Source organism: Passer domesticus, unplaced genomic scaffold (genome assembly GCF_036417665.1).
Source record: "Passer domesticus isolate bPasDom1 unplaced genomic scaffold, bPasDom1.hap1 HAP1_SCAFFOLD_44, whole genome shotgun sequence".
In the NCBI taxonomy this organism is placed as follows: Eukaryota; Metazoa; Chordata; class Aves; order Passeriformes; family Passeridae; genus Passer; species Passer domesticus.
This window is the reverse complement of record NW_026990160.1, coordinates 1721595-1744010: the sequence shown is the minus strand read 5'-3', so window position 1 is coordinate 1744010 and position 22416 is coordinate 1721595. Positions and strand designations below refer to the sequence as shown.

The 22416-nt window shown below is 49.8% G+C and overlaps 2 long non-coding RNA genes and 1 pseudogene across 2 annotated transcripts; all 3 read left to right on the top strand.

Annotated features, from left to right (window-relative positions):
* Positions 1-22416, top strand: part of LOC135292702 (zinc finger protein 135-like) — a 179567-nt pseudogene that overhangs the window by 58454 nt on the left and 98697 nt on the right.
* Positions 9099-9968, top strand: LOC135292662 (uncharacterized). The gene is made up of 3 exons (XR_010354882.1): positions 9099-9214; positions 9301-9402; positions 9861-9968. It is a non-coding gene; the product is annotated as an uncharacterized LOC135292662 (long non-coding RNA).
* LOC135292651 (uncharacterized) lies at positions 11001-13711 on the top strand. Its single transcript, XR_010354872.1, has 6 exons — positions 11001-11114; positions 11257-11328; positions 11416-11514; positions 11960-12073; positions 12702-12867; positions 13397-13711. It is a non-coding gene; the product is annotated as an uncharacterized LOC135292651 (long non-coding RNA).

Here is a 22416-nt window from a genome sequence, read left to right as displayed (position 1 = left end):
AGCCACCGATAAGCTCAAACATTCTGGGCTTGGATGGGTCTGTACAGACACATCCTTTTTGGAGGGCTCAACTCACTTACACTTATACCAGCCACAGTTTTTGACCGTGTAGAAACCATTACTAACAGACACCTCAAACACAAGCAGGCAGCAGAAAAACCTCAAACAACACAGAGGACTCCTTACTAGCAAGAAAGTTGGCAACCCTGCCTGTTTGCCCTGCCTGTGGGAACTGCCATGCAAACTGCCTTGTATAAGCCCCAGAGACTCACCACACCCCTGTTTGCTCGCTCCTGTTCGCCCCGCTCCCCAGACACCTCTTATAATCAGCCACTCAGCAGCAACTCAGGTAGCTGCACCCCTTGCTCCTCACTGACTCACAATGGCCCAATGGCGGGGCAGCAGGGCTTAACTCCAGTGTTGTTTAGAGGGCAAGGCCAGGGAGCTCAGGGGCAGAGGAAGGGATGCGTTGGTCTCAGGAGGGGCTGGAGGCTGCTCGGCTAGTCTTGGGGTCTCTAGAAGAACTTGAGAAATGGCTGGGACAGGATACAGGGAGACCAAAAAAGGGATGAAGGCATCTTGGGGAGACCTATGGGGAGAGCAGGTGGCAGTGGGATCTACACGGTAGGAGGAGGTTTCCTTGCAGATGGCTGTTCTGGGGTCCCCTTCACAGACCACCTGAGAGGGCTGTCCAGGCCCTTATTACTGCTGGAGGAGCTGCTCACGCTGTCTGGGTGTGAGGTGCAGCCACCGTCTTTCAACTCCTGTCCCGAACTGCCCCTGTGGTGAGAGGAGGTGGCTGAGGCCCCAGCTGCCAGTGGCACACAGGGACCCTCCTGCACAGCAGGGCCCAGAGCTGGCAAGGCTCCCCAGCACGGCTGCAGCTGCTGGCACAGCTCGGCTCAGCTGGACAGCTGCCCCTTATTGCTGGATCTGGATCTATGTAGAAATCACAAACAGGACAGTACTACTCAGGAATGTGCCTTGAGCAGTTTCATTTTCCAGCACCAGTCTCATTATATAGTTATGACAATGGGAAGATGCAAGCATTTCACATCCCAAGCAGCAGACCAAGAACTTAATGTTGCAACTTACTTTAAAAGTTTCCTGGCCAATCACAAAACCCAAAACCTATTGACAGTAGTTCCATCCAATTAATGTAAGCACACATTCCTTTGGCTAAAGTAATGATGGCTTATTTCAAATACAATATCTGCTTAAAATACAACGCACAGAGCTCCATTATTAAGCTTAGAACTTCCTCACGTTCAACTAGATAGACGTTTCTGCAGGTTAGGGAGTTGTTTTAGACAAGTGTTAATACATAGACCACTGCTCTCTAAGTCTTTACTTGCCTACTTCTTATACAATTTTTCTGCTGGGAAATCTTATGATTACTTTTTAGCTGTAATTGCAGTTCTGCTGTCACTGAGGCTTGCCTTTTGCAGCTTTCCCAAAACTCTCAGATTCTATGGATTCCCACAATTCCCCCTCTTGGTTCAACTAAAAAGAAACTTTCCTAACTGTCTCCTTTATTAACTCCCTTGCATTTTGTAGATTTCCTATAATATATCTGCTTGTTACTTGCTTAAAGCTTCCTTTTTGCTCACATTAAGTATTGCTATATTACAACACAGCAATTTTAATGCTGTGAAAGTCCAGTCAGTTCAAAGGGCATAAGTCATGTCTGATAACAATTACAAGTCATTGTTCAAAAAATCTCGCCTGTTCTAAGGTTTTAATTCAAAACATTTTTTCTATGGCTATACCTTAATCTACCATCTCTGTAAGATTTTGACAACTTTCTGTGAATCTATTTCCTACTTTTCTCTCTTGTATGACAAAAACTTCTCTGATAGTTTTCTCCATCATTTGTCGCACCAAAGTCTGCAAGGTGTCACTACTAGTATGGCCACCAAAACACTCAGCACATATAGACCTATCTTACAGAGTTCCCTTAGCCAAGGTGCAAAGCTCCATTCTTGGAACAAATCATCTAACTATGACAGACCATCTTCTTTAATTTGAGCTGTCAAATCTTTCAGCTTTTGTATGCTGTTTGGATGGATTCAGAATGCTCTGACAGGGTCATGCCACAGAATCCTTCAAATTCCTCACAACCGTGTCCATGTGCCAGTAAAAGAAAATCTACTGCTGCCCTGTTTTGAAGGGTAGCATGTCTAACACTAGTAACATCTGTCAGCATATCACTGATTGCAGTGGATGTGGCATTAGTTTCTTTACTCAGCCAATATCCAACTCAATCTCATTGTTTCAATGCCCTTGCTGAAGCCAGTTGGGGTAAAAACAAACCTGGCAGCCTGGGCAGGCCTGGCAGGCAGTGCCACGGCCAGGAGCAGCAGGAGTAGGAGGCGCAGAGCAAGGGCCATGGTGCCTTGCCCTCTGCCAGTCCCGCAGCTCTTGCTGCCACCGCTGTCCTGACACCGCTGTCCCAACGTCAGCACCGCTGCTGCCACCGCCACTGCTGCCGCAACAGTTGTGCTCAGGGACTGACTGCTGGCTCCTTGTGCTGCTGTGCAACCACGGGGCTCTGGGACCTCAGAGCCTGCTCTGACATCATGGCCAGGGTGGAATTGTTTGGGAAGGTGGATCTGCCTTCTTCGGGAGGGAGCTCATCCTGCCCAGCTGCTCTGCCCAAGGGCTGTGACACAGTCCCAGCTCAGCTGATCTCACAGGCTGGGGCATGAAGGGATGCAGAGCAGCTCTGCCAGGATGGACTTGGGGTTGCTGCTAGAAGAGAGGCTGGACGTGAGGCAGCCATGTGCATCCAAAGGAGAGTGCGCAGCAGGTTGAAGGAGGTGATTCCACCTCTCTGCTCTGGTGAGACCCCACCTGGAGTACTGTGGAAGAGGTTTTACAGTGGCCTCTGTGAGCCATCAAGATGTTTGATAAGAGGATCCACGTTAACCCTGGAAATAATTTTCTGCCAATTTTCTATGTCATTGACATAGAAACCAAGAAAGAAAGAAGGATAAATAAGAGAAACCTGCAATGGCCTATTCCAAGAAGAGCTTTGTAAGAATGTAGAAAAGGCATGCAGGCTAGAATAAAAACAGGGTTTGAAGCCTTCTGGAAATGGAGTGTGTTGCTTTGTAGTGTCTCGGTCTCTACCACGACAGAGTACTGCATCCTGCTCTGGGTCCCCAAGGCAGGAAGGACATGGACATGTTGGATCTAGTCCAGAGGAGGGGCAAAATGCTCTGAGGGCTGGAGCCCTTCTGCTTTGGAGACAGGCTGGGAGAGCTGGCAGTGTTCAGCCTGGAAGAGAGAAGACTCCAGGGACACCTGATTGCTGCCTTTCAGGGCCTTCTGGGGGCTTGTAAACAGATGGGACAGAATTTTTAGTAGAGCCTTTTGTGACCAGACCGAGGGTCTTTTAATCTAAAAGATGGTCAATTCAGACTAGATGAAAGAAGCACATATTTTACACTATTGCTTTTGAAACCCTGGCACAGGTTGCCCAGAGAGGTGGACATCCATCCCCGCAGACATTCAAGCTCCTGCTCTGAGCAACCTGACCTAGTTCAAGGTGTCCCTGCTCACTGCAGGCCATTGGGACTAGATGGCCTTTAAATGTCCCTTCCAAGCCAAGCCATTCTGTGCTTCTGTGCACCATCAAAGCAGTGCTGCATTAGTGCTGGGCTGATTGTGCTGGCACCTGTATTTTGGTACTTGTGCCATTTAGCAATTGGCCACAAGAGGATTGATGGGCTGGACGGTGAAGTCTGCAAATAACACTCAGTGTGCTCAAGGAGAAAAAGGAGAGGAACACAGCTTCCAGTTCAGATAAATGCCAGCATTTTGCTGCCCATTCCTGGTTAGAGAAATAAAGGAATGTCCTGAAGATCCCTTCATGTGGGTTCATTATTGGCCGTATCAGTACTTGTGTTCTGTAAAACAGGTAAGTTGTTATAGCTTCTTGCCACATTTATCCCTGGATAAACCCCAAATACTGCATTGCTCCTTGTCTACTTTCTTCCAAGTCAAGGCAAATTTTGTTCATTACTGAGTGGGACATAGTCATCTGTTCACAAGCAAATTCCTCTTGCCATTCACACAATGGCTAGACTGCTTTGTTGATTTGCTCCAATTGGACTGTAATTAAGGCCTACCTTTCACTAGAATTAAAGCTGATGCATTGGGAGGCAAAGTGTTCAGTCATTTCTCCTGGAGTCTGACACTGTAGAGAGTTGTTCTGTAACTAAATGACATTTGAATACAGGTGTAGTCTATCATACTTCTGGCATGCTAAAAGTGAGAAAAAACCCTTTGAATCAGGATTTTATCCTTTCTTCCTCCACCTCCTCCTCCCAGGAATTTTAATCTCTGAGGTCTAAGCTCTTCAGCTGCCTCACAAACATTGTTTTAATTCAGACAGTCATCCATGCAGTGAGCCACAAATCAGGACCATGGTGTGAACCTTGAAGCAATGTAGGTTTATAGCACTGAAAATAATAATCCAATACCCAGGTTAAGCCAAGCCTATTGGTTATTTCCCAAATAACTCTACCTATCCTTAGAGATGTTTCAAAAACGATCATTGTGAAGGCTAGGAGCGGGGAGAGATAATGTTATCAAAATTAAAAATAGAGCTTTCTGAGATCTTTATATTCCTATAAAAAGAGAGTCCAAACTATTCATCTATGGAACATTAAGTAAGAAGTGAACAAAAGACTGTCAAAATAATTGCTTGGGGAACAAAAAACCCATAAATAAAAACAAGCTTAAATGTAGATAATAAGTAAACCATCTGCAAAGAAAAAAAACAGACCTGCCAAAACTAAAACCAATAAGGCTGTTTCATCTGTCTCAATTAAAAAAAACAAAAAAAAAAAAAAAAAAACAAAAAAAAAAACCAAAAAAAAAACAAAAAAACCCAACCTGAAATAATCAGAGATTCTCAAGGGCATTACTATATATAGAAACTTCCTGGTATTGGGAAAAACATGAAGGAAAGTGTAGCATGCAATTCACAGATGTAACCTAGAATTTGTTAGGGAGGGCCAGGGGTGGCAGTGGCTGCTCAGGGATGGCTTTGGCCCGTGTCCCTGGCAGCAGCCACTGCCCAAGCAGCTGCGCTGCCCCCGGGCTCTCCTCCCGGCCTGCTGGGCTTTGTTGGCTGGCACAGCCTGTGCCAAGGGCCGGCAAGGTGCCTGCAGGCCCCAGCTCTGGGGGAAACAGAGGACGTCCTGCCCGTATCCACCGTGCTGCCAGCTCAGCAGTGCAGCACAGCACGGGCTCACGCTCCCCATCGCTCCCACAGATGCGGCTGACCCCACAACACGTGTTTCCCATGCCCAGAAGAGCCTCAGAATGGGTTGCTGTTGGGGAACCCTCTGTTTGCATGTGATAAGGGCAAGTCTGGCTATCTGTTTCTGCCAGGAAATTATTTGGAAGTGCTCAACTGAACCTCAACTCAGAGTTTCGGCACTGCAGTTCATGTCTTTGATTGTAATTCGGTCCTAGCAGTCAGTTTTATACCCCTCCCCTTATTTTCTATTGTTATAGCATATTTTATTACCAAGGGCTTGCTCCTTTACCCCATGTGTTGGTTTTGCCCCACTTGTCCATCTCCCCAAAGACCTGCCCTTTTGTTCACTGTTCCTCCTCCCATTGCATGTCAGTCCCTCTCCAAGCCTGCCCCTTGCTCTAGAAATTTTCCTATCAATTTTGTATCCTTCGGAACCCCATTGGTTTGTTTAAGTTCTTCCCCTCCCCTGTAATCCCCAATTGGTTTAAACCTTGTATTCCCCGCCTGGTGTTCCACCCTCAGTTTCTCCCAATTGGCTAAAGATTGGATCCTCCCCTGGGACCCTGCCAAGTTTGAAAGTTGGTGTATGCCTTTAATGCAGTGTTGGCCTGCCCCTGATGGTCTGTAGAGTAATCACCTTAGGAAAACATAGAGCAGACCTCACCCTGTTCCTTGTCCCTACCCTCAGGACAGTCCTACCCCCAAGGCAGTCCACCTGTGCTGTAGAGCAGCTGTGCCCTGCAGCCACAGCCCAGATTCGACAGTTTTCTGGGGGCGGCCCAGTGCCACTGTGGGTGTGGGCAGCTAGTGGGGCTGAAGAAATGGGGCAGCACAGCACTTCCCAAATCAGCTCTTCTGCTGCAATAAAGAGATGCAGCTGTCACGCGAGTGCCTGGGAGGTAGCACCAGCAAAGCCCACCTGGCAGCAGCACTGGCTGAGCTCCATGTCCAGGAGCAGCCGTGGAGGCCAGGACTGGGCCCAGCTGTGCATGAGGGTCCCTGTGTGCCACTGGCAGCTGGGGCGTCAGCCACCTCCTCTCTTCACAGGTGCTCCTCTCCATCTCCAGAAGAGCAGCCTAACAACGCAGGCAGCAAGAATTTGAGCCATGACCTCAGCTCTCCACTTCTGCCCCTATCTGCCCTGCCATGGCTGCAGCAGTCACGAGGCCATCCCAAAACCCACCGCTCCTCAACGAGAACCTCTGCCCCTGAGCCCCCTGGTCCTGTTTCCCGGCCAGGACTGAAGGTGGGCAGCCCTTGCCTGGCAGGGCAGGGCATGGCCCAAATTTATATTCAAATAAAGAGTTGGAGTTTTCACAGTTATGTCCGGGTGGTAGCAGCAGCAAAGCCCACCCGGCACCATCAGTGGCCGAGCTCCATGCCCAGGAGCAGCCGTGGATGGCCACGGTGTGGGCAGGCAGGAGCCAGGCCGGGGCTGCTGTGCCCAGCGGCGGGGCCCCGAGGGGATGGGGGAGCCCATGCTGAGCGTCCCTGGGCTGAGGGCACATTTCCTTCCGTGGGATCATCTGGGCCTGGACCTGAAGAGGCACACTGGGATATTTTGGGGTGCCTGATGAGGGTTCCAGGAGTCCCGGATGTTTTAAATGAATTAGCTTTTTTTGATTAATAAGGAGAATTTATTCCATAATTAAAATTCAGTCGTAGAAAATCTAGAAGCAAATATCAGATTTGCCTTGAACCAGGCTAACAGCGTCAGGTGAGACAGGTGGGGCATTTCTCTCCCCTGTGCATCACGAAGGGACAGCTCTCTCAAAGTGTTTTTTGTTCATTTCCAAGCTCCAAGCGGTGTGGAGGGCAGGAGTTTTTCTGCTTTCTTATGGTTGTTTTTATCCTTTTTGCATATTCATGTATTTTTTCCTTTCTTGCTGCAGCTCTTGCTGAGAGTTTCCCCAAAACTGGTAAAAAATTCACTTTTTGTTAGAGGAAAATCTCCTGCAATATGCATTCTAGGAGGCACACATTTATCTTACAGATGATGCAAATCGAATGCACATTGCTGAGGTTTGGTCAGAGAAATAATCTTCTGGAATCAGCATTTCTGGGGACGAATATTCAGGCTAGGATTTTGGTGCATGTTGATTGCCCTGAACCCTCCTTTGTTATGCTAGGATTTTCATTAGGCGAGATTACTGTAGTCTCAGCATGAATTTGTGCATACAATCTATCAGAATCCCTCCCTTTCTCTATTAATTTATTAAATTTGTACTTTTAGGATACACTTTGACAAAGCTAACTTATTTTCTAATTTTATGTTTAGTATTTATAAAACTTAACAACTACGCTTTTATACTACAAGTCAGGGTATAAAATTAACAGCTCTTCTCATAAGGTAGATTATTCTAAATCTTTAATTTCTTTTCTTTGGATTGTCAATTATATTTTTTTATATCAATGCATGTGCTTATTGTAATTTAGATATATTTTGACTCCTTAGTCGTTTAAGGCTGGTAATATTTGTAAAATAAGTTTTTCATGTTTTCTTATGTTGCCTGCTAAAATGTGTCTTTATAACTGTCTCATGTTCTTGTTTTCTACTTCTTGAGCAATTTGCTTTATTCTGCTCTCAGGATTTATTTCTTCTCTAGCTCTTCCAGAACAAAAAGTTTTAATATATTGCTTACAAATTTTGCCATTTTATTCTTTTTGCTCTATTTCACATTTTCTTTATTCCAGTGTCTTTTACTACTCATAGTGCACCTTCTGAATTTGTTAAAATTATAGCGTACTACACTAACTTGGGAGTGTGCATATGGCTCATTCTTTTTGGGCTTGGATGACTAATACAGTGACAATAATCCTCTGCAGTTTTAACTCTCTAGCTCTCTCAAAGCCCCTTTGGATTGCAGCCAAAGGGCCAAGATGTGTATCTTCTTGGTAGCAGAGCTTACACCTTGGGATCTAGTCACTGGTGTCATTCGTCTCATTATCAGTATTTACTTCATAAGATTTATAAGAGCCTTTTAAATTGTTTTTCAGGATTTAGGATAGCATCTGCTTATTTCTAATTGTTATAGTTTTATTTCTTTGACATTTTAGCTCTAAAGTTGTAATTAGTCTGTACACTTCTCTTTCTTTCAGCTATACTTGGCTTTTTTCCTTTATTTTAATTTGATCCTTATTAAATATCTAACGGCTTTTGTTATATCCTATCTGATTTAATGTAACTTTTAGTGTTTCTTGGAACTTAAATCTGGTTTGTATCTTATATACTTATTTTTTTTTCCGATTTTTCACGAATCATATTATTGTTCTAATATATTCTTTACAGTGTTTCATTAGCTTTTACTTCTATTTCTTTAGTCTGTTATGACAAAAGCACTAAAATATTTTATTTTTTGAAATAAATATGCATATCACACCTTAAATATTCAGTTCACTTAAAACAACCTCATGAATAATACAGTTTAAAATAAAATATTTTACTTTTCAGACCAATGGGTTTTACAGCTTACAAGCTTAGGTATTAACATGCATCAGTCTATTTTACTTCAAGGAGTAGTGGTGACTTTTTAGTGAGGTTTGGCTGGTGTTTCTGTTGGTGGATTTACAGGTCTTCTGTCATGTCTTTCTTTGCAGCTGAACCTGCTGGTGAAGGTGGTGCAGCTTCCCAAGCCACGTCCAGGACTGAGGATCTGGGAGATGGTGAGGGTGGGTCAAGGCCTTTCCCCTGGGAGAGCTGCCAGCTCAGAGCCCAAATCTTGGCCAGGGGGGCATTGCTGCAGGTGCCAGCACAGAACCATGCACGTGTGTGCCCTCGCCCTGCACGATCCCCTCACCGCTCCTGCGGCTCAGCGGTGCCCGTGCAGATCAGCAGAGATGGCAGAAGCTTCTGTGGCTGTTGAGTTACAGGTGTGTCTGCAGGGAGGACTTCTCCAGCTCCTTTGCTGATTCCTACACAGAAGCCTGGCTCCCATCGCAGAGGTGAGTAGGTATCCCTGCTGACCCCACAGGCTGAGCCCTGCTTTTGTGGCATCCATTCCTGGGAAATGGAACTACTTTCTCTTAAGGTCCTCCACCAGAAGAGATCAAAGACATGGCAGACAAGAAATTCCAGAATCCATTAGAAATTATGTGGCAAATGCTGAAGGAAGTGCTGCAGGGAGGACAAGGTGGGTGCATTTGCCTCATGCTTCACCTGGCACACAGGAGCCGGTGGCTTTGGCTGCACATCTGGACACGCCGTGCCCGGCACAGCAGGAAGGGATCCATGGCAGCCTCGCTGCCCCGCTGCTGCTTTCACGCCATGCAGGGCTGTTTCCCAGCCTGGCCTGGCTGCAGCTTCTGCCCAGCCTCTGCAGGAAGGCATTTGGCATCAGCTGACAGGCAGCCCCAATTGCACCACATGCCATGCCCACCCTCAGATCCCCTGCAATTTCCTGGTGTCTAGGCAGATCAGATACTGGGGCTGTTTGGGGAAGGAAGCAGCCTTGGGTTGTCCCAAAATCCTGGGTGTTTTCTGATCCTCATCCATTCCTTTCACAAGTGATGCCTCCTGAAATTGTCACCGTCCCCATTCCCAGTGAGGAACGTTACCATCTGATCCAGCTGTTTCTTTTCCATTCTCCAGAAATGAAAGGAGAGCCTGTGCAGATGGAAGCACTCCCCAGAGGAAGCAGTGGTTCCATGCCAGCCTCTGCTGCAGGAAGGGAGGCGATGCCAGGCACAGGCACAGGAGGTAATTGCTGTGCCTCTGGGCCTGAGCCCTGCTGAGGCTTGAGCTGCCCTCTCTGCTGCTTGGCAGTGCAGGCACAGCCTGGACTAGAGCGGCACAGCCCAGGGGAATTATCCTGAGCAGGCTCAGGGCACTCGGGTACTGAGCAGTCCTGCTGGGGTCCCTCCATGGGAGACATGTCCTGAAACCTGGCAGTGACTGCACGGGGTGCCCACGGTGGGGAAAGGACAGAGGGGGAGAGCAAGGCTCCAGTGTGTCCTGAGAGGGCCTGGCTGTTTGCCCTTGGGATCTGGGAGCTGTCCCAGCAGAAGGAGGGCAGGAGGGACAGAGGGAGGGAGCGACAGCTGTGGCACTGCCTGCTGCAGTTTTCCCCAGGGCTTTTGTGAGGATTTCTTTTGTATGTGAAGGAGAGAGGCCCGGGGCCATGCGCTGCTCCAGCCACCCCTCCCAGGGATGTTGCTGAGGGCAGGGAAAGAGTGTGGAGAGTGACCAGGAGCCAGCCCAGAGCTCCCCAGGCCCCTGTGCTGCTTTGGCCATGTCCATTCACATCTGGCTCCCATGGCCTTACCCGACCCCCTTGCAGTGCCCTTTTCCCTGTAGCATTAGGGGTTCCCAGCATGCCACAGATATGGTTGTGATCTCTGCTCCCTTTTAGACTGGAATCGTGACATGGGTTTTCAGGAAGTCCTGATGAAGGATGGTTTGAAGTTCCTGGAGGATGCTGGAGGCAAGTTTTCATTCTGCCTTTCCTGAGTGAATAATCAGGATCAATGCAACAAAAGCTCATTTATAAACCATTTCCCTTAACATTATGTAAGGGCTGAAGGATTCTGAGAATCTTTCCCTGCTCCCTTCTGCATCCCTGAGGGATCCCACAGGATCGCTGTCAGTGGGAGGAAGGGGCATTGATCTTTCAGTCCTCCTCCCGTGTGCTGTGCCAGTGTGTCCTTCCGTGTGCTCTGTGCAGTCAAAGAGAAGAGCAGAGAGGGAAGGGGCCGGGCCCAGGGCTGTGCCCCGGGGCTGAGCCTTGTGGGCAGCCTGAGGATCTCCTGCAGTGCCACAGGAGCTCTTCTGTCCTGCCTTTCTTTGCAGCTGAACCTGCCGGTGAAGGTCCCACATCCAGGACTGAGGCTCTGGGAGATGCTGAGGGTAGGTCAAGGCCTTTCCCCTGGGAGAGCTGCCAGCTCAGAGCCCAAAGCTGGGCCAGGGAGGCAGCGCTGCTCCTGCGGCTCAGTGGTGCCCGTGCAGATCAGCAGAGATGGCAGAAGCTTCTGTGGCTGTTGAGTTACAGGTGTGTCTGCGGGGAGGACTTCTCAAGCTCCAGGGCTGGATGCTTGGCCCCAACCCAGCTCCCATGGCAGGGGTGAGTAGTGTGTCCCTGCTGACACCACAGGCTGAGCCCCGCTTTTGTGGGATCCATTCCTGAGAAATGGAACTACTTTCTCTTAAGGTCCTCCAAACGGAAAGACCCAAGATACTGCAGCCAAAACGTCTCATGAGGCAGATGAATTCCTGAGACAAACACAGAAGGAAGCACCCCGAGGACAAGGTGGGTGCATTTCTCTCATGCTTCCCCTGGGACTCAGCAGCCGGGGGCTTTGGCTGCACATCTGGACACGCCGTGCCCGGCACAGCAGGAAGGGATCCATGGCAGCCTCGCTGCCCCGCTGCTGCTTTCACGCCCTGCAGGGCTGTTTCCCAACCTGGCCTGGCTGCAATTCCTCCCCAGCCTCTGCAGGATGGAATTTGGCATCAGCTGATAGGGTGCCCCAACTGTACTGTGGGCCTGAGATCCCCTGCCATTTCCCAGTCTCTGGAAAGATCAGGAGGTGCAGCTGTTTGCACAAGGGAGTGCACTGGCCCAGCCCCAATTACCTGGGCTTTTTCCTGATCTTTACCTGTGACTTAGACAAGCATTGCCTCCTGAAGGTGCCAGCTCCCCAGTGGGGAATGTTTCCATTTGATCCAGTTGTCCATTTTTTTCCTTTTTCAAGTGACAGACCAAAAGGCTGTGCAGAAGGAGGAGCACCCAGGGAGAAGCAGTGGCTCAGTGGCAGCCCTAGCTGCAGGAAGGAAGGCGATGCCAGACACGGGCACAGGCACAGCAGGTAATTGCTGTGCCAGGCTGAGCCCTGGCCGGGGCTGTGTGGCAGCAGCTCTTCCCCCAGGGCCTGCCCTTGCCCGGCCCAGCAGCAGCCAAAGCTGGAGGTGCCTCGGCTTCCAGGCCTCTGGAGCTGGTTCAGAGCCCCGGGGAAACGGGACTGGTGCAGCAATGTCCCTGGCGCTGCAGCTGCTGCGGAGCTGGCCCTGAGTGCCCAGAGGCCCAAGGCACAGGAGCAGCCCCGAGCGGGAGCCCTGCCGCCAGCCCAGGGCCAGAGCCAGCCCTGGCTCCCGACTGGGCAGGGGCTGCACTGGCTCCTGACAGGGCCTGAGCCTGTCCCCTGGGGCTGGGGGAGCTGTCACGGGGCAGGGAGGGCCAGGGCTGGCAGTGGCTGCTCAGGAGTGGCTTTGGCCCGTGTCCCTGGCAGCAGCCACTGCCCAAGCAGCTGCGCTGCCCCCGGGCTCTCCTCCCGGCCTGCTGGGCTTTGTTGGCTGGCACAGCCTGTGCCAAGGGCCGGCAAGGTGCCTGCAGGCCCCAGCTCTGGGGGAAACAGAGAACGTCCTGCCCGTATCCACCGTGCTGCCAGCTCAGCAGTGCAGCACAGCACGGGCTCACACTCCCCATCTCTCCCACAGATGCAGCCAGCACCACAAGACCTGTTCCCAATGCCCAGGATGGCCTCGGAAGGGGTTTCTGTCAGGGAACCGGCTGCTGGCTAGGGTTTCTGGCAGGCATGCTTTATTTGGAGCTTGTCTTCATGTTGTTCTGCATTGGAATCTGGTATTCCTGGAACAGAAAACAGTGAGTGTTTTATTGCCTGCCCCCTCCAACAGCTTCTTTTCAAAGTCTAACGTGGACAGGGAACATTCCCATTGAGGCTGCAGTGGAGTTGCAGCCAGTCCATGATTGTCCAAATAACTCTGCTGAGGGTTCTGCTACTGCCCAGTGCTTCCATTGGCCTCTCAATTGCTGGGCCTTGTCCTGGGGGCCCGCTGGGGCTTCAGCCAGAGCTGGCTCCCACTGAGGCTGCCTGGCCAAGAGCAGCCCCAGGGGCACAGGACAGAGGCAGAGGGAGGTGGGGAGGAGAAAGAGCAGGGCCGAGGTTGCCCTTGAAAGGCAGAGGCGCTCTGGGGCCCGCTCCTGGCCAGGGACCCTGCCCAGAGCCGTGCCCTGCTGGCCGGGGCCTTGAGGGGCAGCTGTCCAGCTGGGCCCAGCTGTGCCAGCAGCTCCAGCCGTGCTGGGGAGCCTTGCCAGCTCTGGGCCCTGCTGTGCACGAGGGTCCCTGTGTGCCACTGGCAGCTGGGGCCTCAGCCACCTCCTCTCTTCACAGGAGCACCTCGGGACACGAGTTGGAAGACCTCACAGCCAGACAGCGTGAGCAGCTCCTCCAGCAGCAGGAACGGCCCGGACAGCCCTCTGAAGTCTTCTGTGAAGAGGACCCCAAAACAACAGTCTATGAGGGAACCTCCTTTTACCCTGTAGATCCCACTACCACCTGCTCTCCCCATGGGCCTCCCCAAGCTGCCTTCATCCCTTTTTTTATCTTTGTCTGTCCCATCCCAGTCGACTCGAGTACCTCTAGGGACCCCAGGACCAGCCCAGCACCCTCCAGCCCTTCCTGAGACCAACACATCCCTTCCTCTGCCCCTGAGCCCCCTGGCCTTGCCCTCTAGGAATCACTGAAGGTGACCCCCCCCCCCCACCCCTCCCCCCCACCCCCCCGGCTTGCAAAGTAGGCAATGGCCTATTCTTCTGTTGAAATAAAGAGAAGGATCTTTGTTCTGGTTGGAAAGCAAAACCAGTGAGAGACTCCAAGTCAGAAATACAATTTATAAGAAAAAGGGAAAAAAACCCAAAACACATGCAATAATACAAAAGAAAAACCACTGACAGGCTCAGAATACAGCCTGCTGACACCCTGCTAGTTAGGGTGGTGGTAACAGTCCAGATGAAATGGACTTGTGGAAGTGGTGATCCTGTAGAAACAATCTGGTAGCTCTCATCCTCTGGAAAAGCAGTGGGTAAGGGCCACGGTTCCTCTGGGGATCCAGTGGAAAGACTGCTTGTTGTGTCCCAAAACCCAGATTATATCCAGCTGGGGATGTTTAGCTCCTCCCCCATGGGCAGAGCATCTCACAGTGGGCTGATATCATTCTGCCTCATGCTGTGGGTCCTTGATTAGCCACTAAACAGAAATGGCTCTGGGAGGGAGTTATCTCTGAGTCATGTGGCAAGACACTGATGGGCCCATTAACAGGAGATAAGGAAGAAAACAATGCCCCTCCTGGTTTCAGCAGCTCTTGAGGATGGGAATATAATACATGTTTAGACTGCAACCTAGGACAAGCGGTCACCCCAGTGTCCAGGTGGCAGCAGCAGCAAAGCCCACCCAGCACCAGCACTGACTGAGCTCCATGCCCAGGAGGAGCCGTGGATGGCCACGGTGTGGGCAGGCAGAAGCCAGGCAGGGGCTGCTGTTGAAATGGAGGTTTTTGGGGGGGTTTAATTAAGTTAGCAATATGGACTAAGCATTTATATTTTACATTGTAGAATTATGTGTTGAATTTTAACCTTTTACTTAAGAAACCTCTGCCAAGGTACAAAGGGCATAGGAAAATGCAAATTTCTGAAGCTTCTTGCTATGAAGGACAATACCAGTGTCATAAATAGGGCAGGAGATCTTTCTCCTTTTTAATGCCTTTATTAAAAAAATTCAGCTCAGGTTATGGGAAACGACAGGTCGCCTGCATCCCCGCTGCTCCCAGGAGTGGCACGAAGGAGGAGGATGATGCAGCTGTGTCCGCTGGTATGCAGGCAGAGCTGGGGCTTCCATCCTCGAGGGAGTAGTGGGAATTCCGCTTCTTTGGTCTAACATTCCAGGTCCTCTTCCTAGCTGACATCCTTTCAGGTTAGGGTGAGGAGTAAAAAGGATCTTAGCAGGTACTGGATTGTCGTGGGGACAGGACATTTTCATGCTTATTATCCCAAATCGTGGTTTCTGTCCCCTGCTCCGTTTGTTGTGTCTATCGTTTTGTCCTTCCCCCGCCCCCTGCCTTGGGGCTCGGCTTTTTGCATGCTGCTTGGCCGGCTGGCTGCTTGCTTGCTCTTCTAGCTTTGCTTCTCTTTCTTTTTTTTTTTTCTTGCTTTTTTAGCTCGCTTGCTTTTTCGCCATTTTTTTTTTCCTTTCCCCGGTTTCTGTTGTTCCCTTTCTTCCCTTCCCCCCCCTCCTTTCCCCCCCCCCCGAAGATATCGAACCGGCGCCGGGCAAGGGGCTCTGTCCGGGGTCTGCAAGAGAAGCTTCGTACCCTCCGCAGCGAAGAGAGAAACGGCTCGACCCCTTGGACTGGTGAAACATCTGTTGCCATCTCGGGCTATTTCTCTTGTGCTGGGAGTTTTTTTTTGTTGTTCTTTAATAAACAAGCTTTTTCCACTTCCCCTCTGAAGAAATTCTTCCCGAACCCAGTGGTGGGGAGGGGGGAAGGTGCGGAGGGTTTTTTTTCCTATAAGGGGCTCCTTTGGAGATATTTTCCCCTAATTTGTCCTAAACCAGTTCAAATAATTTGGTGGCCCGTATGGGGATCGACCGGACGAAGTGGAAAAAGCTTTACTCTAATAATATTTTTGGCTTTAACTGTTTGTGGGAATATTGGTATGTCTCCTTTTAAAGTTGTAATGTCATTTGGAGTGAAAGCCTGCCTCTATCTCTGGTCATTAGGGTTCTTTGAAGTTTTCATAGCTTTATGGTCACTGGGTTATTTTCTTATCCAGAAATAGCTCCGGCATTGTCCCTAATACGTAGCTTTTGTAGCAGAGGGGCACTAACCAGAATATTCATCGGGCTGGGCTTGGGTGTGATACTTTGCAAGGGGCTTATAAAAATGTTGTTATCGGTTCCAGGAATGTATAATTCGTGGTTGCGGCTGTGTGTTAAATTTGTTTTGGGGGAGGAGGTTATTCAGCCTTTGCTTTCCTTTTCCTCCTCCGAATTGTTTACATTTCTATTAGAAAATGTTCAGTTCTCCCTGACTGCCAAGGACACCATCTTTCTGTTATTTAATTTAACAACCTTGCTCTATACTGTCTGCAGTTTATATAAGATGAAGGCTGCAATTTCTAGAGGGGCTGGTGAGACCCCTGATTTAGGGGTACAACCAAGGGTAAAAAGTCCTGAGTGGTGTGGGAAATGGGAGGATATGGGCCAAATTTTAAAGGAGTTTTCTGATCCGGTAGACTGGGACTTTCCATCTGAACAAATTCAGAACCCGGCTGAGGTGGCGAAGTACCTGAAAGGGAAATGCCAGGATAACCCTAAGGAGAAAAGGATCCTTGCAGTGAGCTGGGCCCTGGCATATGCTTATCGTACCCTGCTAGATACTGTAGGGCAGCAGACAGAGGCAGGGGGGCAGGGAGATAAATCAGCAGCTATCCCAGTTACTCAGGCTGCAGCTAACACCCCAGGCTCGAAGCCAGCAGTTAAATCAGACAGTGAGCCTCAACCAAGGGCTGTTGCTACTAGTACAAGAAGTGGAAAGTGTACAGATAAGACTGACCGACCAGTGGAGGATGATGATGATTACGATGCAGGAGAAGGACCCTCAACACCTCCTGACATAAAATCAGGAGTCAAAGCAACTGGCACAAGATCAGAGGCCACTATTGATTCCTTCTCCCTGAGGGACCTTCGAGGCCTAAGGAAGGATTATCGGCGACAGCCCGACGAATCTATAATTAGTTGGCTGGTCCGCCTTTGGGATGCGGCAGGGGAGGCTACCATTCTGGATGGCACTGAAGCGAGGCATTTGGGATCCCTGTCACATGATCCTGTCATCGACCAAGGCATGATGAGGGGGGCTAGCCCTCACAGCCTCTGGGAACGGGTCCTGGACAGCGTGGCACAGAGATATCTGTGTGCCGATGACCTCTATGTTCAGCAGACATGATGGAAGACCATAGAACAGGGGATCCAACGCCTGAGGGAGATGGCAGTGGTGGAGATCATTTTTTCAGACGATGTAACAACTAGGAATCCGGACTTTGTACCATGCACACCTGTAATGTGGAGGAAACTGGTGCGACTTGGGCCACCTGAATACGCTTCTGCTCTAGCAATAATGAAGCGGGAGGAGGTATATGAGACTGTACTCGATATGGCGAAGAAACTTCGGGCATATGCGGATGCTGTACATGGCCCGACTCATGCCAGAATTGCAGCTGTGGAAAAACGACTGCAGGAACTAGAAGACAAAATAGAGGAAAGCAGCAAGAAACTCAGGGAAGAGATTAAGGAAGACCTCCTCCAAATTTCAGCTGTACAAATTAGAGGCCCTGGTACCCAACGCAGACGTTCCCTTGTTGGGGAGAGAAGGTACACCCCACGAGCTGAGTTGTGGTTCTTCTTACGTGAGTCTGGAGGAAACATGAGGAAATGGGATGGGAAGCCTACTGCTGCTCTGGCACAACGGGTGCGTGAATTGAAGGAAGGTAAGAAAAGGAAAGCAGCCCCAGTTGCCCGTTGCCGAACAGCCAGGTATGATGATGATGACATGTCTGATCCCCTTGAGGGAACCTCCAAGACATATGCCCCAGGAAAGAAGGATAAACAGGCGTAGAGGGGCCCTGCCTCTAGCCAGGTAGAGGCATGGGAAAACCGTATCTTTTGGACGGTGTGGATCCGATGGCCTGGCACATCAGAACCACAAAAATATGACGCTTTAGTGGATACTGGTGCACAGTGTACTCTGATACCATCGGGACATGTGGGGGCCGAGCCTGTTTCCATTGCTGGTGTGACAGGGGGATCACAACAACTGACCCTGGTGGAAGCTGAGGTGAGCCTGACTGGGAAGGAGTGGAAGAAACATCCCATTGTGACTGGCCCAGGGGCTCCGTGTATTCTGGGCATAGACTTCCTCCGGAACGGCTATTACAAAGACCCAAAGGGACTCAGATGGGCTTTTGGCATAGCTGCTGTAGAGGCAGAGAACGTTAAGCAATTGAACACCTTGCCTGGACTGACAGAAAACCCATCTGCAGTAGGACTCCTGAGGGTAGAAGAGCAGCTCGTGCCAATTGCGACCTCGACAGTGCATCGCCGGCAGTATAGAACGAATCGAGATGCCGTGATCCCCATCCACAAAATGATTCGTGAGCTGGAGAGCCAAGGGGTGGTTAGCAAAACCCACTCACCCTTCAACAGCCCCATCTGGCCTGTGCGTAAATCTGAAGGGGAATGGAGATTGACGGTGGACTATCGTGCCTTGAATGAAGTGACACCACCACTGAGCGCTGCTGTGCCGGACATGCTGGAACTCCAGTACGAGCTGGAGTCCAAGGCAGCGAAGTGGTATGCCACTATTGATATTGCTAATGCGTTTTTCTCCATTCCTCTGGCAGCAGAATGCAGGCCTCAGTTTGCTTTCACCTGGAGGGGCGTGCAGTACACCTGGAACCGACTTCCCCAGGGGTGGAAACACAGTCCCACTATCTGCCATGGACTGATCCAAACTGCATTAGAGGAGGGTGAGGCTCCAGAACATCTGCAATACATCGATGATATCATTGTGTGGGGGAAAACGGCAACAGAAGTGTTTGAGAAAGGAGAGAAAATAATCCAGATTCTCCTGAAAGCCGGTTTTGCCATCAAGAAGAGCAAAGTCAAGGGACCTGCTCGAGAGATCCAGTTCCTTGGAGTGAAGTGGCAAGATGGACGGCGTCAGATTCCCACCGATGTCATCAATAAGATCACAGCTATGTCCCCACCAACCAGCAAAAAGGAAACACAAGCTTTTCTAGGCGCCATAGGGTTTTGGAGAATGCACATTCCGGAGTATAGCCAGATTGTGAGCCCTCTCTACCTGGTCACCCGCAAGAAGAACGATTTCCACTGGGGCCCGGAACAGCAGCAAGCCTTTGCCCAGATCAAGCAGGAGATTGCTCATGCTGTAGCCCTTGGCCCAGTCAGGACAGGACCAGATGTGAAGAACGTGCTCTACTCTGCAGCCGGGAACCATGGCCTGTCCTGGAGCCTTTGGCAGAAGGTGCCTGGTGAGACTCGAGGCCGACCATGAGGATTCTGGAGTCGAAGCTATAGAGGGTCTGAAGCCAGCTACACTCCTACAGAGAAGGAAATTCTGGCAGCCTATGAAGGAGTCCAAGCCGCCTCGGAGGTGATTGGCACGGAGGCACAACTCCTCCTGGCACCCCGACTACCAGTGCTGGGGTGGATGTTCAGAGGAAAGACTCCCTCTACCCACCATGCCACCAGTGCAACATGGAGCAAGTGGATTGCTCTCATCACACAGCGCGCCCGTATTGGAAACCTGAATCGACCTGGGATTCTGGAAGTAATTACAAACTGGCCTGAAGGTGAGAATTTTGGTCTCGCTGATGAAGAAGAACAAGAAGTGACACGAGCGGAAGAAGCACCACCATACAACCAACTGCCGGCAGAAGAAACACGGTATGCTCTTTTTACTGATGGTTCTTGCCGCATTGTGGGAATGAAACGGAAGTGGAAAGCAGCTGTATGGAGCCCCACACGACAGGTCGCAGAAGCCACTGAAGGAGAGGGTGGATCAAGCCAACTCGCTGAACTTAAGGCCGTTCAGCTGGCTCTGGACATTGCTGAAAGAGAGAAGTGGCCAAAGCTCTACCTCTACACTGATTCGTGGATGGTAGCCAATGTGCTGTGGGGCTGGCTGGAGAGATGGAAAGGGGCTAACTGGCAGCGTAGAGGAAAGCCAATTTGGGCTGCTGAAGAATGGAAAGATATTGCCACCAGGTTAGAGAAACTACCTGTGAAGGTTCGCCACGTAGATGCCCATGTCCCCAGAAGCAGAGCTAATGAAGAGCAGCAAAACAATCATCAGGTAGATCAGGCTGCAAGGATAGGGATGTCAAAGATAGACCTAGATTGGGAACACAAGAGAGAGTTATTCCTAGCTCGATGGGCCCATGATGCCTCAGGCCATCAGGGTAGAGATGCCACCTACAAGTGGGCACGAGACCGAGGGGTGGATTTAACCATGGACAGTGTTTCTCAGGTTATCCATGACTGTGAGACGTGTGCTGCCATCAAACAGGCCAAGCGAGTGAAGCCCCTATGGTATGGTGGGCGGTGGTCCAAATACAAGTATGGGGAGGCCTGGCAGATTGATTACATCACACTGCCTCAAACCCGCCAAGGCAAGCGCTACGTGCTCACAATGGTAGAAGCCACCACAGGATGGTTGGAAACCTACCCTGTGTCTCATGCTACCGCCCGTAACACCATCCTGGGCCTTGAAAAGCAGGTCCTTTGGAGGCATGGTACCCCTGAGAGGATTGAGTCAGACAATGGGACTCATTTTAAAAATAATCTTATTAACACCTGGGCTAGGGAACATGGCATTGAGTGGGTATACCACATCCCCTACCATGCACCAGCTGCAGGTAAAGTGGAGAGATGCAATGGATTGTTAAAGACCACCTTGAAGGCATTGGGTGGGGGGTCTCTCAAGAACTGGGAGCAGCATTTAGCCAGGGCCACCTGGTTAGTTAACACTCGAGGTTCCACCAACCGAGCAGGTCCTGCCCAGTCTGAGTCCCTCAATATAGTAGATGGAGATAAAGTCCCAGTGGCCCATGTCAGAGGTTTGTTGGGGAAGACAGTATGGATTAATCCTGCCTCGAGTACAGGCAAACCCATTCGTGGGATTGTCTTTGCTCAAGGACCAGGTTATACCTGGTGGATAATGCAGAAAGATGGGACAACCCGTTGCGTACCTCAGGGAGATCTGATTGTGGGATGATATCATTGTTTGTTAAGCCTGACCACCATTGTCTGTACATTAGATCATACAGACATGAAACAGAAGGAAATATGAAAGTGTCGAAGGTCTGAGCAAGTAAGAATGAAAGAAAACGTGTAAGTGTGGAAGGTTGGAGCAAGTGAGAAGAAAGTTTACGTTGTTCAATAACATGTTCACGATATGGGATAAGGGGTGGAATGTCGTGGGGACAGGACATTTTCATGCTTATTATCCCAAATCGTGGTTTCTGTTCCCTGCTCCGTTTGTTGTGTCTATCGTTTTGTCTTTCCCCCGCCCCTGCCTTGGGGCTCGGCTTTTTGCATGCTGCTTGGCCGGCTGGCTGCTTGCTTGCTCTTCTAGCTTTGCTTCTCTTTCTTTTTTTTTTTTCTTGCTTTTTTAGCTCGCTTGCTTTTTCGCCATTTTTTTTTTCCTTTCCCCGGTTTCTGTTGTTCCCTTTCTTCCCTTCCCCCCCCCCCCCTTTCCCCCCCCCCCGAAGATATCGAACCGGCGCCGGGCAAGGGGCTCTGTCCGGGGTCTGCAAGAGAAGCTTCGTACCCTCCGCAGCGAAGAGAGAAACGGCTCGACCCCTTGGACTGGTGAAACATCTGTTGCCATCTCGGGCTATTTCTCTTGTGCTGGGAGTGTTTTTTTGTTGTTCTTTAATAAACAAGCTTTTTCCACTTCCCCTCTGAAGAAATTCTTCCCGAACCCAGTGGTGGGGAGGGGGGAAGGTGCGGAGGGTTTTGTTTCCTATAAAGGGGCTCCTTTGGAGATATTTTCCCCTAATTTGTCCTAAACCAGTTCATGGATTAAGTTCCTCACCTTTAGATATTACTTAGGTTTCATAATTCCATGTTGGCTTCTTGTTTTTAGGAGTTTTTTTCCTGGAAAATTGCAAACTGTGGTGAAATGCATTCTCATCTGCATACTAGCTCTGATGTCACCACCCCCACCCTGCTACCTGCAGGCTCTGGGGAAGCAGCAGGGGGACAATTGTGCTTGATTTCTAACCATTAACAGGTAATTGAAGAAAAACTATTAACAAGAGGTGATTGCAACATGAAGCTATCAACAACAAATAGTCAACATTTCAACTCGCAACAACTGGCCCAACCTGTTTAACTTTGCAGCCTAAAAAAAATGGATAGTTTGTTGGGGAGAACACCCCAGGTGTGGAGACACGAGGCTTGACTCCATTTCAGAAGGCTGATTTATTATATATTCTATTAAAATACTACAGTAAAACTATACTAAAACAACAGAGAGGAAAAAATGACCAGAAGGCTACAAAGAAGAAGAACAGAATGGAATGCATAACAAAAATCTTGTGACTGCTCACAGGCTCAACACAGTTGGCTGTGATTGGTCATCAAGTGAAAACAATCCACATGGAGCAATGGAAGATGCACCTGTTGCATTCCACAGCAGCAGACAGTTATTGTTTACATTTCTTTCCTGAGGCCCTCAGCTCCTCAGGAGGGGAAAAATCGCAGGAAAGGATTTTTAATAAAATATCATAGCTACAGATAACTGTTTTACTCATAACACCAGGAGAAGACCA